A 12,693-nucleotide genomic window follows, 5' to 3' on the forward strand; every position below is an offset into this window, starting at 1 on the left:
ACATGTGAAGACAAGGATAAGAATTAATAAGAGTAGTATTTTGAAAATGACTGTAATGATGGTTGATGGACAAGTTACAAAGGTTGATAGGTACATGTACTTAAATTGGGATTATTTTGAAGCAGTTCTTACAATGGATGAGTTGACCAATGCTGTCATTGTATCTTATATGATATAAGTGCAAGAAATTTAATTTAAATAACATTATGTCTTAAAAAAAATTTGTTTAATGAATTTAGTGCTTATATGATAACAGAGTTGTAACGACCCAAATTTTCACGCCCAAAAATTTCATTTTAATTTAAGTGGTTAGCAAAACTTTAGTAGTAAAACATCATCCGATCATATCAATTCATAAAATATATCTCGTGTCTGAAGAGGTACCGTGCCAGCTCTTTCCCCTTCGCTGAAGAGGTACCTGAAAACAAAACTGTAAACTGTAAGCACAAAGCTTAGTGAGTTCCCCCATCGTACCACATACCATACAACACATCACATACATACTGCCATGCATTTCTGGGGTGCCCGACCTACTGGGTACAACCATTCTGGGGTGCCGACCTACCCGTACGGCCATTCTAGGGTGCCAACCTGCCCGTGTCAAGCCATTCTGGGGCGTTGACCTACCCATGTCGAGTTATTCTAGGGTGTTGACTACCCTTCGGTCCTAACAACCGAACCTCGGGGACCATATCACCCCCTACTACTACTATCACACATATCATAGCATAATCTATTGTCGGACATATCTGGGGTGTCCGACCTACCCTTCAGTCCTAATGACCGAATCTTGGGGACTTTCCCCCTTCTACTACCTCTATCTCATATAACATATCATGCTAGCAGCTGAACATATCATAACATACTGTTAGGCATATCTGGGGTGCCTAACCTACCCTTTCCGTCCTAACAACCGAACTCTATCACTATCACATATAATATCACGCTAGCATATAACATATCAGGTAGTAGCAACACAGATGAATATTACAAAGACAAACATCTAACATATGATCCCTACTGGTGGGCCGACATTGTGGTCGTAGACCCACCGCTACTGGAAGGTAACTCACCTCGTAGTAGATGCTAAACTGTGTGGGAATCCTCTGACTGCTGCCCCGGAAATCCTCCGGCTATAATTGCCACAAATCACTTAGTCAGAAACTGACATCTACTCTTGGGGTAAAATGACCATTTTACCCCTGACCAAGTCAAAGTCAAAGTCAAATTCTAGTTGACCTGACTCGTCGAGTTGGCTCGCCAACTCGCCGAGTCCCTATCCTTCCATTAGACGTCATACCCGTCTCTACTCGTCGAGTTAGGCGATGACTCGACGACTTTTCCTTTTAAACGAACATCGACTGAATCCTCATCCGACTCGCTGAGTTGTATGAACAACTTGTCGAGTTCATCGTCAACTGATACACAGGTCCTGTCCTTGACTCGCCGAGTTATATGAACAACTCGTCGAGTTCATCTTCATCCTTAAGAAGATTGCCTTGGACTCGCCGAGTCTGGTCATGCACTCGCTGTGTCCCATGAATTTCCAGAACAATGGCTTAGTACAGAACGTTGGGTCACTCCCTGGGACCCCCTTAAAACCTTTCCACACTCAACTGGGTCCTTATGACCGTCAACTGATACGGGACAGAACCTTGGATTCACCGAGTCCAAGAACGGACTCTCCGAGTTAGTCACAACCACCCACTGAATCTTCTATTTCTGACGTACAACCCTTGATCAAAAGATAGATCTATGCTTCTACAGTCGATCTAGCACATAAAGTTATAACCTTTATGTGCTTGCATGGGACTTTGAGCTTAAAAGGTCCTTAAACAAGCCCTCTCAAAGCATGGGGCCTTCTTTGAGTGCTAGAGCCACTCCTTTCTGCCTTGTAACCCCTCTAAGGGCCTAGATCCGAAACATCAACTCGAAACCATGCTTGCAATCATGGCTGATGACCAAAATGGCTTAGAAAAGCCCTAAAACTTCACAAAATGGGATCTAGCAAATGGAAGAGCAAGGTACAGGCTTTTTACCTTCAATAAGCTGAAAATGGTGGACAAACTCGGATCCCTTTAGCCTCCTCTTGTTCCTTCAAGCTTTTCCTTCCCTCCTTGGATCACAAAAGCACCAAAGTCACTCCAAATGCCTTAGATTGCTTCAAAAACGGCTAGGGTTTGCTATGGGGGGCCTTCTGGGAGCAAATGGGATAAAAGAGGCCGAGTTAAGGCGTTTAAATAGGGTGCAAACCCTCGAATTAGGGTTTTTGTCCAAACAGGGTCTACTCGCCGAGTCCGGGACCCGACTCGCCGAGTCCACCGCTTAAGTCTCGTGTCCCTTCCCGCTTCTACTCGGCGAGTTGGACCTTCAACTCGCCGAGTCCAAGGCCAAAATGCAAGGTATATAACAAGAGAATACGTACCAAAAATCAGGTGCTACAAGGGTGTTGTTTAACAAAATGAAGTATGGCCCGCCAGAAAGAGATCACAAAAAATTCTTTGTGAACCCGACTATAATTGTCACACCACAAAACCTGAACGGCGGAAACGTTCGGGAGTGGAGGACGTCATGTGCAATATCACAAAAATGAATAATAGTAAAACAAGCAACAACATCGTCCATTGCATGAAAAATGTAATTTTAATACAAGTGTGTTTTGTATAGTTTATAAGACACCAAAAATATGAATAAAAAAAGAGATGAGTCTTGAACATGCTCCATCTTCTCAAATCCTGGTCATCGGTACCTGTCTACTAGTGGAGGTGAAAGCAAAAAGAAATTCTGGAACAAGCAGAAGGCCCAGAGTACGCAAGGGTCTTCTAAGAAACAACAAACAGTAGCAGTCCATGCTGCTACTGCCCCTATTGCTGTTTCGGCTGTCGGTTCCACGGCCCAAACTCCTACCAATGGATACACTGGTACCCTTCCTTGGTGTGATAAGTGCAGCTACCATCACCGCATTCCTGGCCCCTGTCGTGAAAGGATCTGTGATAACTGTGGCAAGATGGGCCATCTTGCTCGAACCTGCAGAAAACCAGCCAAATCAACAAACCAATCATCCGGAGCGGGAATCAGTCCGGCCTGCTACAATTGTGGCGAAGCAGGGCACTTCAAAAGGAATTCCCCAAAGCAGCTACAACCACTGATCCCTCTGTCGTCGCAGGTATACTTCTCTTTAATAATTTTTATACCTGCAACTCTTTCCGATTCTAGTACAAAAATGGAAACCTGTTATCTGCCTATTCGAACATTTTCTAAACTCAATCCTTCGTATTTAATCGAGATGTGTACCGTCGAGATGACTAACCAGTGAGATAGAGAACACTAATTTCGTACCTATAGATTAAATCCTCAGTCCGGAGGACTATTCTGTTCCATTCGATCTAAAAGGGGGAAACTTTTCACGAAAATACTTTGATGCTATGTTTAACATGAAATGACCGGGTCTCATTCATGTTGTTATCCTCGGTTTCGAAAGGGTCGCTCGTCTAGATCTTTTCCTCGACCCAGTTCTCATGATCTTCGGCATCAAACCTTCGTATCATTCCATGCCTTAAAACTCAAAAGTTTTTCCCAATATGAATTACCATGCATCCCTCGTTTCTGTGATCACTGAGAAATGAGAAGTTAGCAGCTCTTTCCTCTAAATGTCTTTCCCGAAGGATTCCTGGGAATTTCTTTCGAATGTCTAGTTTAGTTCCACATCAGACCTTTCGAGATCTTTGTAGAAATCGATTATGCAATCTTCAGATTTCGGATGCCCTTAGAACTTGGTAACATCTATCCAGTACATCATGTCTCGAATCCTTAGAAGCATCTACCCAACGAAACCCTAGTGATTCCTTTGAGGAAACCGAAGTCGTCCAGGGTTGGAACTTCCATGAGAAAACCGATTAATATCGTAGATTGAGAGAGAGTCAATGTGCAAAACAAAGACATGTCCCGATAGTAAAAATTCGCTAGAACGCCTAGTAGAGACCTAATTCCACTTGAGAAAGTGAAGATCCGAGGCAACAAATCCATTCGTGTCTCATTACAAATTCATGATCTATATCTTATTCTTTGAATTTCGGGACGAAATTCCCTCTAACGGGTGGATAATGTAACAACCCGAAGTTTTCCATCGTCGAAAAACCCGTTCTACCCGTAAAAATTCACCGTTAATCAATTCGTTTCGTTTCCTTTTTGGGTTAAATTAAATAAATTTATACGTTTATTATAATCCATTGAGTGTCCAAACCCTTTAGGAACTCATGAAACTAGCCCAAAATTGTTCATTTCAAAAAGTTTAGAAACGTCCCCGCCAGGTGACGGAAACTTAATCGGGTGCGACCTAAAGCCCCGTTTAAGGCCGGTATCGGGTAAAATTCCACCGTGTCCAAGTTTTAGGACCTATATAAACGTGTTTAAACATTCATTTGAAGCTTTTTCTTCCTCTCTCTACTCTCTCTCTAACCTCTCTCCTAAATCCAAGATTAAGGGTCCAAAACTTAATTTTAAGGCCTCAAATCTCTAAGGTACCTTTCTAAACTCATTGTATAGCATATTTGGCCTTCAAATTCGAGATTAAAACATGAATTAAGACCTTGTAGATGATTTTACAGCCCTGGAGGGAGCTTGGGCCGTAAACACATAATTAGTGGGTTTTTATGCCTTTAAACCCCTCCTAAACAATTTTGGGACTTAGATATGGCTAGATGGCTTTAACGAATGGACCTAGAATGCCTTAAACTATAATTTGGAGACTTGTATATGAGTTTACGGCCAAGGATGGTGTTTAGGCCGTAAACTCATAATTATAGGATTTTTAAGCCCTTAAACCCTTCCTAAACCTCAATAAGACATGGATATGACTTCTAGACTAATTGCTTTAGCCTTGGAACACTTTAAACATAAATTTTGGGGGATTTATATGAGTTTACGGCCAAGGCATGTGCCTGGGCCGTAAACTCCTCCAACTTGGGTGTAAACTCAATTTAAGGTGTTAGAAAGCCACTTTAACACCCCTAAAGCCTTAGAATAATTTTTAGAAGTGTATGCAAACAAGTTTTTGACCTTAAAACATAATTACTCCCTCTCTAGGAGAGTTTACCGCCATGAGGGGGGTCTCATGGGCCGTAAACTCCAAAAACACCTCAAAAGTTCCATAAAAATTCATGTAAGGCCTTGGAACAATTTTAGCAATCACATGTGATTTGTTTGGAAGCATTAAATCAATTAATCATGAGTATATAGGAGTTTACAACCATGAGTCCTATGCTAGGCCATAAACTCCCTTAAATATGTCCATTTGGTGTTTAAAAATTATTCCAAGCCGACTCACAATTCTGGATATCGTTCGATGTCTGACAAACGTCAAGGAGGTCTCGTTGTCGTATCAGCATGGTTACCCGACTCACAATATGTATTAATATAAGTTTATTCACAGCTTTGGTTTTAGAATTTATATCTAGTCTGGGATGGTAGTCCCATGATTTTCAGTCTATCGAACTTGTATCTAGTGCGGGATGTTATTCCCATGGTTTTCAGTATGTATATATCTTATATCTAGTACGGGATGATAGTCCCATGATTTCAATCTATATCTTGTACGGGATGGTAATCCCATGGTTTGAAACTATATCTAGTACGGGATGATAATCCCATGACTTTATCCAATTATCTTATATCTATATCGGGATAGTGATCCCATGGTTTTATCAAACAATCTTATATCTAGTTCGGGATAGTAGTCCCATGGTTTTCAATCTATAATTTCAATTATATCAAACTATCTTGTAACTAGTTCGGGATGATAGTCCCAAGGTTTTCAAACTACTTTCTATCTATAATTCATGTATATTATAGTATTTCATATTTAATTCGGGATAGTAATCCCATGATTCTCAATATATAGTTTTGTGTATTAAACTATACTCTGTGTTATTCAATCAATCTTGCATTTAGGAAAATATGGGATTTTCCTGGGGTTAACATATAACGCGTAACTGAACTGTAACGAAAGATAACCAAATAAATTTTACATAAGAAAATGTGGGATTTTCTTGGATAACAAACCTTTTCGGAAAACTAAAGGAAACCGATACATTTTCATAAAACAAAACCGCTTATGAACTCACCAGCTTTATGCTGATTTTCAAACGGCTTGTATTCTCAGGTCCACGTTAGACAGGTACCCGGCGATATCTTTTGGAGAAGACGGAGTGCTCAGAAGACTCGTCTCAACTTTTGTTCATATGATATATGTATAACACTTGTACAATTTACTTTTGAAACAAATGTAAACTTTCAAATATATGTAATGTAATGGTTGTTTACTGTGATTACTATGTACATTGGATTTGATACTCAACGTGGAGTCAACCCCGGAAATGTTTCCGCCTTTGGTTTTCGGGGTTTGAAAATCCTGCTACTGACTCTAGTAAAATGACGATGTAAGACGCCGTAAGAAATGACATTTGGCACCCGTAGACTTGCAAGTCCCACTGTAGCGAGCAACAAGGTGTAGGATAGTCAATCCAGTATAGATCTTTACGCAAACTCATACGCTCCCCAATTAAGGAGATTCTGGATACAAAAACGTTCATGGCAGGCAGTGCCATGACCCGTTTAATGGTTCACATAACTGTATGAATGTACATGTAATGAATGTGCTAACTGTAAAGTGTACTCTTTCTCTGTCTAGCCTGTATGTACTGTAATGTTCTGCGTGTGCTAGCTGTAATGGGTGTTCTCTCTCTATCTAGCATGTATAGTAATGTACTTTGTGTGACATCCCCAAAATCTCGGCCAGAAAAGACCGGTCTCATTTATGCTTTTTAAACATTTTCAGAGTAAATCCTTTTGATTTTTAAAAGAGATGCAGAATTTGTTCCCAAAAACAAAACATGATAAAATAGATCTTTTATCAAAACATTTCATAAAGAAATATAATTTCATTTCATAATCAAAATCGTGATGTCATGTTCCGATACAGACCATAAAGCATAAACGATAACATTACAAGTCATTCAACAAATATATACATATACAGACTTATAAACAAAACAACTTGATGATTCATCCATCTTATGCCCTTGCGCCACTTCCTGTAATACAAATAAACTGAGTGGGTCAGGCTTGGGAGCCTGGTGAGCATATAGGGTTTTCAACCCACAATAAATAATTATATTTAATTTCAACAATCAACAATAACCCGATTACCCATTCCCGTTATCCTCACTTTACGTCCCTAAAACAACATCTATTATAAGGGACCTACTCTAGGATTTTTATCGGGACGAACATTACTGCAAAGGGGCTTCCTTAGCAATAAATATCCTAAAGGCAACCATGAGGGGGATAGAGTACACCGGTGAACACGTCGTTCACAGCACCTACAGGTTATGAGCCTGCTAGTGTTCTACAGGACTGTCCAGAATAGTCCGTGGTCGTCATCCATACTCTGCTGAGTGACTAGAATAACACCAACAACATCGAGGCCTCTCATTTGTTTATTACACACCAACTATCTACCCATGTTCTACCCAACATATTAGTAGATAAATATATACATTTTTATACATAGTTTAAAACCTGTATACCATGCTCGATCAATACATTTTTCCACAAAACAGATGAGGCACACACACATAACACGTATTTCATAGAGAATAAATCAGATCTATGAGACAGAAGAAAGTGAATTTACATTCACACATATAATCAACAAAGTATACACGTAACATGTATTTCGTATAAAATACTTCATAATAATGTGTTAGAGGAAAATGACTACACACTCACTTGATCAGAAGATGATCGGGCAGCACTACGGCTTGCAGAAGTAGTGTTTCTCCGTAGATCTGGAAGATCATCACAAAAAACGGGCTCCTCGCGGGCAGGGCTTCGGCTCGAAAATATCACTTCTCGGGATCCTCGGGACTTCGGATCTTGCTTTGGGGCTCGGAAATAATACCGGGGCTTCGGGGTATAAACGACACGCAAATCGAGGAAAAACTTAGAGAGAAAGGAAGAAGTTTGTAAGAGAAAGAAGCTGCCCTCGCATGCCCCTTTCATAGGGCTGAACCCTCGCATTATGTTGGGCATACTGCTTCGGTACGCTGGGTGTAACGCCAAAACGTCATTGCCTGCGTCATCGGAGTACTCGAGTGCGAGGCTTCGTCACGCTTCGCTGTACGTTGGGCGTACAACATTACGTTGGGCATAACCCGGATAAGTCCGGTAACTCCCCTTCGGATAATATCAGATTTATTAATTAAATTTATATTTTAATTATTTAATAAACTTCAAAAATTCATATCTTCTTCATACAAACTCCGTTTTTGACGTTCTTTATATCCACGCGTACGTGAGACTACACTCTACAACTTTCGTTTAGACTTCAAAAATCCATACACCATAAATGATTCTAGAAATGATCTCAAATCGAGTATTCGGGCTGCATACTGCCAAGTCGAAACTTCAGAAAATCATAACTTCCTAATACGAAGTCAGATTTGGGCGTTCTATATATATTTGGAAACCTTGTATCGGCCACTACAACTTTATGCAAAGATATCGAGTTTATTTTACACTTAAATTTTGACGCACATTTTATTCTTAATTCATTAAATTATAATAATTAAGAAAATACACACATAATTCGCATAATTCACATATCTCACAAATAATACATTTTTATTATTTCAAATTGGGTTATTAAGGTTAACCTAGACTATTACATTGCTAAAAATGGCAAGCCCAGAAACACAGGCGTTACACTGTGTGTACTACTCGTATTGACTCATGAATGAAATGACTCATTGTATGTTTCATTGTTCTAGTAATAGTATTAGTATCTTCATATACTACCCCTATGGTAGCTTACTAGTAATGTAATGATCATGATTGTAAACCCTTACTACCTAAAGGTATGGAACTAATTGATAGAACTTTTATGTCTATATATGTATAACATAATATATAACTAATAGATAGAGGACCTTCGGACGGATAGCCGATGCCCTACAGCCACATCCCAACATGGAAAAGGAGATAAAGCGAGCTGGCCTTCCTAAGCCCTTTAAACATTACTTATATAACTATACATACATAGGCATGCATTTGATAATAAGTATAAAAGAGTTTAAGTAAAAGTATTTGACAAGTAAAAGAGTTTGTAAAACAGTTTGAAGCAAAACAGTTTGATAAACAGTTTGAACAGTAAGCAAACTACAGGTTTGGTAGTTATTAATCGATATAATAACTATAAGTATTCAACTTGTATTCCCCCCCCCCCCCCCCCTAAAAGCATTTAAAAACATTTAAACCATTGATTAAGGGGTATGAACTCACCTTTAGTGAGTGGTACGGATGAACTGAAGATGTAGGATTGCTAGGTGTCAAATGAAGTCTTGAACACACTCTATGATCCTAGTTAACATATAATATCACATATATGTATCCAATTAGTATTTAAACAACTAATAAACAAACGCAAGACACCCTAGGACATGCTAAACACCTTATACAAGTGTTATAAGTCCCAAGGATGGCATCTAAGTGTTGTAGGGAAAGGCTAGTGTGCTTGGGGTTCAAGGAAAACTCCATTAGCGAGTTTACGGTTTTGTGGTCACAACCAAAAGAGTTTACGTTAATAAACCCTTGAGTTTACGGCCATAAGCTCGCACTCTTTTTGACCATTTGTTGTTTGAAGCCTTAAAAGTCCCTGAAGCTTTTCTACTTGAAGTATGTGACTAAGGAAGGAACTAGGGCACCATTTCACTCCTATTTGGCATTTACGGTTCCTAAACCATTTTCCTTTGAGTTTACTACCCTAAACTCATAAGGTTTATGGTATTTTGGGGGTTTTCAAGTCATTAGCTCATCAAAGAATGGATTCATGTTAGTTACTAAGGCATAGGAAGGAATATGGGACATTTATACATACTTTGGGGTGTTTAAGGTTTTGGGAGATCCCCAAACCGTAAACACATATAAATGAGAGATTTTGGTGCTTTTCATGGGCATAAACACATCAAGGAAGGATTTAGACATGTTTCAAAGGCTTGTGAAGGACTAAGGCACCCTAAGGCACCCTTTGGCACCTTAACTTGGTGTTTACGAATCAAGAACTTCTTGAACCGTGAACACCTTGTTCTTGGTGTTCTAGGGACATTTTCTTGATGTAAAGATATATAACAAGCTTTAATAGACTCTAGGATAGAAGTACTTACTATATGGAAGCTTGAAATGAGCTAAAAGTCCAAGAACACTAGTGTGTGTTCTTGGTGTTCTTGGTGGAAATGGAAGAATAAACCTTTTGGAATGATTCAACGATTAGAAGTGTGTTAAAACACTAGATGAAGGCCTATAATCACTTAAGAAAGCTAGAATCACTTACTAGATTGAAGATATTTAAAAACTTTCGGATGATACTTGAGAGAGAAATGGGTTTGGATCTTGAGAATTTGGAAAAATGAAAATAATGACAAATAGTCCTATATATACCCCCAGATTTAGGGTTTTTGGTAGAAAATATTTATTCAGGCAGTAAACTCTAATTTCATAGAGTTTTGGAATAACAGTGTTGCACACTAACCCTAGTGCGTCCTCTCTCCTGATATCTCTTAAAGTGTGAATCCTGAAATACTCAAACTTATTCTAAAAAGTCTGAAAATTAACAGCAATTGTTCTGACTTCTATTGACTTGATATGTTTGTACAGAATAGAAATTTCGGGTTGTCACATCATCCCCTCCTTAGAAGGAATTTCGTCCCAAAATTAGAATTTAAGCAAATAATTAGTTACAAATAACTAAGCAAAAAGACGAGGATATTTCAATTTCATCTGATCCTCACGCTCCCAAGTGAATTCCGGTCCTTGCTTGGCGTTCCAGCGAACCTTCACTATCGGGATACGGCTTTGTTTCGTTTGCTTGACCTCTCGGTCCATGATCTCTACCGGTTCCTCCACGAAGTTGAGGCTGTCGTTGATCTCTATCTCGTCGAGTGGGATAACAAGAGTCTCGTCGGACAGACACTTTTTCAAGTTCGATACATGGAAGGTAGAATGTACGTTACTGAGTTCGCGCGGTAAGTTAAGTTTGTAAGCTACAGGGCCAATTCTTGCGAGAATCTTGAAGGCCCAATGTACCTAGGATTTAGCTTTCCACGCTTTCCAAAGCGTATCAAGCCCTTCCAGGGTGAGATCTTCAATAGAACACAATTACTTACCTGGAATTCCAACGGTCTCCTACGTTTATTAGTGTAGCTTTTCTGTCGGTCTCTGGAGGCTTTCAATCATTCACGGATCTGAACGATCTTCTCCGTTATTTCCCGTACGATCTACGGACCTGTGAGAGTGCTTTCAGGAACTCGCCCTTTAGCTAACTGGGTATCACCCACCTTAGCCCAACATAGAGGGGATCTGCACTTTCGGCCATAGAGGGCCTCGAATGGAGCAGCCTTTATGCTCATGTGATAACTGTTATTGTAAGAAAATTCGACAAGGGGTAAATGAGTATCCCATGCTTTCCCAAAGTCGATCACACAGGCTCGCAACATATCTTCCAAGGTTTGTATAGTTCTCTCACTTTTCCCGTCGGTCTGTGGATAGTAGGCTGTACTCATGTCCAGCCTAGTTCCTAAGGAACTTTGTAACGACTGCCAGAACCTCAAAGTGAATCTACTATCTCTGTCCGAGATAATGGATAAGGGAACACCATGCAGTCGTACAATCTCCCTAATGTAAGTTTTTGTAAGTTTCTCCATCTTGTATGTTTCTTTGATCGGTAGGAAGTGTGCAGACTTGGTCAATCTGTAGACAATGACCCATATGGTATCAAGTCCACCCGTTGTCTTGGGCAACTTGGTTATGAATCCATAGTGATCCGCTCCTACTTCCATTCTGGTATCTCAGGCTATTGTAATAGACCGGAGGGTTTCTGGTATTCGACCTTGACCTTTGCGCAAGTAAGGCATTCACTCATGAAGGTAGCAATCTCTGCTTTCATGTTAGGACACCAGTATAACTTTTTGAGATCCAGATACATATTATCTGATCCCGGGTGCACAGAATAACGAGTGTTGTGTGCCTCGTTTATGACCATGTCTCGGAAACCACCAAGTTTCGGGGTCCAGATCCGGTCCATGAAATAGTAAGCTCCGCCACCCTTAACCTCCAAGTTCTTATCCATCCCTCTCAGGGATTCACCCACCACATTTTTAGGCTTCAAAGCGTCGAGCTGAGCCGCCTTAATTTGTGTGGACAAGTGTGAATGGATAGTCATAGTCAATGATTTGACCCTACGACCAGAATATTCCTTCCGACTTAGGGCGTCAGCTACAACATCAGCTTTACCCGGATGTTAACGAATTTCGCATTCGTAATCACTGAGTAGCTCGACCCACCGTCGTTGTCTCATGTTGAGCTCCTTCTGGTAGAATATGTGTTGTAAGCTTTTGTGGTCTGTAAAGATAGTGCTTTCGTTCCGTACAAGTAATGTCTCCAGATCTTCAGAGCAAACACAACTGCTTCTAGTTCAAGATCGTGGGTCGTGTAATTGACCTCATGTGTCTTTAGCTGTCTCGAGGCATAGGCGATGACGTTACCTCGCTGCATCAGAACACATCCGAGCTCTTGATTCGACGCATCACAATAGACAACGAAGTCTTCTATTTCTTCGGGAAGGGATAGTATTGGTGCGGT

This window comes from Lactuca sativa, chromosome 5, assembly GCF_002870075.4.
Source record: "Lactuca sativa cultivar Salinas chromosome 5, Lsat_Salinas_v11, whole genome shotgun sequence".
Classification (NCBI taxonomy): Eukaryota; Viridiplantae; Streptophyta; class Magnoliopsida; order Asterales; family Asteraceae; genus Lactuca; species Lactuca sativa.